The following is a 4855-nucleotide window of genomic DNA, read 5'->3' on the forward strand; positions in this document are numbered from 1 at the left end:
GAATGTATCCTTGCAAGGCTTAAAATATTTATTATCTGACTTTTTACAAAAAGCTGTTGATCCTGGAATAAAACTAAATTTGAGATTGGCCCTGGATTGTTGGTTTCATCTGCTGGCAGCAATCCAGGTCTATCTCATGTGAAATCAGCTTCTAGAAGTAATAAATATAACCTTGAATGCAATGACTGGTAATCAGCGTGGAGAGAACTCCACCAGAATCTGGAGTCTAAACTCCAGAGAATCTGTCCATGCACATCTCTGGCGATGCACTTAGCACATTGGATTGTAATTATTTTTTCATGGCTCTCTGCCCCATAAAGGAACCAGGATAATTTTCTCGAGAGAAGTGACCTAAACGTTCCACGGTCAGCCCAGTGCTTGACAAAGGTGTTTACAAATGTTTTTAATAGAACTACACTAAACTACTGGCATGACAGAGAATCTTAAGACACCAGCTCTCAGTTTCATCAGAAATTTCTTGCTCTTAAATAAATTTCTTGCTCTTCCTTGAGTTTATTAATCTGAAAAATGGAAAAGGAAATATGTCACTGTAAGCCTTCTTTAAACATTTACTTACAGATGACAGAAAAAGGTTATGCTCACTCCACTGCATTCACTGAAGTCCATCAAAAACAACACAAAGACCAAAAAAGGAAAGTTTTTTACTGAGTCCAAAAAATATTAGTTGGGCTATAAGTATGTGAAGTTTAATTCCACTGACTTCCAACAGCACAAGAATTTGGTCAGAAAATAGTGTACTAATTAATTATTAAGTATTTGTTTTTCTGTCCTTCTTGCAATTGAGATATTAACAATAGATTAAATCCAACTTTTCAGAACCTACAGAAAGCCCAGGCTGTCGTTAAAATCATGGCACTTGCTTCATTTTGTTTCTGTACTCCCAAAGCTGATTGGTTTTAAAGTATATTAGTCTCCCAGCCAGCAGTTCTCAGCCCTGACGCACATTAAAATCACTAGGAGACTTTAAAACATATCAGAGCCAGGGTTCACCCAGAAATTCAGACATTTATTTCTCACTTCTGGAGACAAGGACGTTCAAGGTCAAGGTGCTCGATGATTCTATTTTTAATTTCCTTTATTTTTTCAAATCTATCATTTTCTCAATTTTTATTTACCTATCCTTCTGGGATTCCTCATACTTACTACCATCGCAGATATCTCATAATTTTATATTTTCTAATTCTTTGTTCTTTTCTGTTGATTGGTTAGTTGGTTGAGTTTTTGGGGACAGTCCCTGAATCTAATTTCACAATTCGCTGATTCATTCTTCAACAGCATTTATTCCACTATGTGTTTCATCATTTCTCTTTTTTACTGAAAATATTATATATGTTCTAACATTTCTTTTTCCCCAATACTTTATTATGAAAAGTTCCAAACATGCAGAAAAAAAAAAGAATTTTACGATGAACCAATGTACATCCCGAACCTAGATTATACCATTAACATTTTATTATACTTGCTTCATCATATGCCTAGCTCTTTTTTGTCATATTTCAAAATAAATGATAAATCGGTATCCTTCCCCCTAAACACTTCAGCATCACATCCATATGTTTAATAAGTTCTTATAATTCTTAAGTGCAGCAGGTTTGAAGTCTATGTGCATCTTAGCTCCGTCCTAGCTCACAGTTCCCTGGCTTGTGGTGCTCAAAGGGTTTAAGGTACTTCTTTCTCCACTTAGTCCTGAGAAAGCCTCTTCAAAATCCTTTTTAAAAAGTCAGGCAAAGGAGAGACAACATCTAAGACCAACATAAAGTAAGTACAAGCTGAGTGGATCAATAAGATGTTAAACTCCAGACAAAAAGAGAAAAACGAAAAACAAAGACGTTGTCTTGCACTCTGCTTAGACTGGTGGGGAAAAAGGTAAGGCTCTAACCACATTGATTCAACTCACTATGTCTTTCAGCTGATGGTTTTCCTCCGGATATTTTCCTGTGGGAAATAAGAGAAAGGTTCTTTTACCTGCACTTTGATTTGATTGACTCAACTGTGGGCTAAAAGGAAGTCTCTTTACCAATCTCTAGACTAGCTGCCTCTCAATACTGTCAGCTATCATCTGACATAATACTCAGTCCTCATCCAGCTTTCCTCGGGTCCTAAACTTTACCTAAATCATAAGGATTTACTGAGAGTAAATAAAACAATTTGAGGCAGCCCTCCACCTAGCTGGCTAAATGAATACCTCCAATTGCTTCTGAGGATCTAATTGACTTCATGATCTTGACCCTAATACAAAACGTGAGTTTAGAGGATTTAACAGCATTTCATTGTTTGCTCTTACCATGGATGCGTCCAAAGTTATTGCTGAATAAAATTGCCTAAGGATTTTGTGCATACCCTTTGTTAATTGATCCTCAATGTTTGATCTTCTGCTAGGCAAAAAGAAAGCGCTGTGAGGAATGATACAAACACGTACGCTTACAGAATCTACCAACGTCAGTGTTTTGAGAGGTAAGTACCTCCTCTGTGAGCCGAATGTGTACTTAGCTAAAAGATTTCACCAAGCCACAGGTTCATTATAAATATTACAGTACAATGAGAGAAAATGCTGTCCTCAAATAACATCAACTCACATCAAAATAAACGCTCTTACTCTTTTGTTTCCTTTCCTTTATTAGCACAGTATTTGTTCTAAATTTTGTTAGATTTTTCCAAACAGTCACATCATATATTTGCAAAGTCAATGTTTGCTAACTACTGACATTTCTGCTCTTTTAAACGTAAGAATAACTTCCTTTCAAGAAGTTCAAAAGCATTTGTGTGCTTTTATGCAAGCATCTATTCTCACTTAATCACTACACATTAGACAATAAATATTACTATTCCTTTTATAGTCTAAGCAAACACTAAGAGAAAAAAGAACCTCTTTGGCTTACGGGCATATTTTTATTCTCTATCAACCATCTCTATAAACTTCCAAGCCAGATTTCTTCCCAATAAGCATATAAATAAACCTTGTTCCCCTTCCTGATAAAAGAAGTTGAGTTACAACACAATTCTCATTTTGTGTGACTTCACACTTCACAGAAGACCTGTGCGTAGAATGTTCCGTCAGGTGGTGGCAGAGTTGGAATTGCTCTTGAGTCTGATGGTGTTCCCTAGATGCTTTGATCTTTTGAATACCAAGGCATGGCCAGGTTATTCGTGGAGAAGCAGAAAACTTGGTGAGCCAAACTTGGGGTCCTGAGCGCTCAGGGCCTCAGGGCCACCATCTCCCTCTACCCTCTACCAACAGCACTCCCAGGGAACAGGCCTCCGACTAGGAGGCCCAGTGTGTGTGTGTGTGTGTGTGTGTGTGTGTTGGGGGGTGCTTTCTGAAAGGGGAAGGTGCAGAAAGAAAAGAAGGAGTCAGTCCAAAGTATTTGAGGGCCTCAGAGGAAGTAATTATTAAATTGGACTCCTTGTTTTAATGAAGCAGGCTCTGTCAACACCACTGTTGCAATACAATTCTATGTGTTTATGCCCGCAAGATGCAAATGAGAATTTGCAAACCTGTGGATTTCAGGTTTTTGCAATCTTCTGAGTTAGCCATTTCACTTTAGCATGAAGCTAAAATTCATCCTAGTTAATTCAGAGCATGTTATTAGAAGTCTTTTGCAACGTGGCATCTTCCAGAAGCTGGGGCTTTACGAGGGGATGACTCACATTCCGCCAGTGCCAACTCACGTTCATTTTCTTAATTGATCCCATTTTACTAATGGGGATTTGAAATATGGAAAGAGTTCAGATGACTTGTTTACACAACAGAATCAAAGAGAGAGAGGCTGTCTTCCATCCATCTGCACTCCGCTCATATCTTCTGAGTTTTATTGAATGGATAAAATAAAATTTTCTTATTGTCACGAGGCAGGAATATACTCGGTAATTCTTTTTAGATCTAAATTTAAAAGATTTCTTTCATCAAAGGCAACTCCTGCCCTAGCCCAACCCAACCCAGACTGGTTACTTCATGAACTATGTTTTTATATTTAATGTTCATAATCATGATATTGAAAGAACAGGCTGATTAAGCATAACTTAAGCCGCTTTATCTTTATGAAATAGGGAAGAATTGTTTTTAAAGAACCACACATTAAAATGGCAACATAGTCCTCTGTTTAGTCTAACGCCAAGGGGAATCCAACAAAAAAATGGGTCTTGACCTGACAGCACGCAGGGAATTTTGTAAAAGGTAACGAACTGCCTTCTGGAGGCCAGGACGATCTGGGGAGGAAGTCCTGGTTTCCTCTTTCTGCTGATTAAGAGTCTAGTGCTTCAGAGTTCAGCTCCAGACACGGAAGGGAGATCTTATCACGGCCCTTGGAAAAGCTGCATTGTTACCGTGGTTCTCATTTCCTTCATGTTGGAAAGAAAAAGAAATAATATTTAAAGTTCATTCTGCCTTGTCAGCTGTTCAGATCCTTAAGTTCACTACTTACCACGATTTTCGGAACCTAGGGGAATATTTCGAAGGATTGAAGGTACTCTAAAGAATCTAGAACTCTCCAACGAGATTCTAGTCTCTCAATTACCTGGTACCATTGGTTGTACCTGTAGTCACAAATTCTCAATTAATGTAGGAGCTCTATACCGTGTATTACTCCCTGTCGATAAAACATGATGTTAGATAGGTTCCACTAGGTTATGTGAAGCTTTCTTTAATTCAGGGTTATCTACATGCATGTTACTGATTTCCAGTTTTATTGGATTATGAGCAAAAAAATATGGCCTCTAAAACTTCTACTTTTTGGAATGTATTAATGTTTTACCTTGTGGCTAATTACATGACTGAGTTTTGTAAATGCCCATAGTCATAAAAGAATATATCTTTTCTCCAGAATATGAAGAGATA

Source organism: Pteropus alecto, unplaced genomic scaffold (assembly GCF_000325575.1).
Source record: "Pteropus alecto unplaced genomic scaffold, ASM32557v1 scaffold152, whole genome shotgun sequence".
NCBI lineage: Eukaryota > Metazoa > Chordata > Mammalia > Chiroptera > Pteropodidae > Pteropus > Pteropus alecto.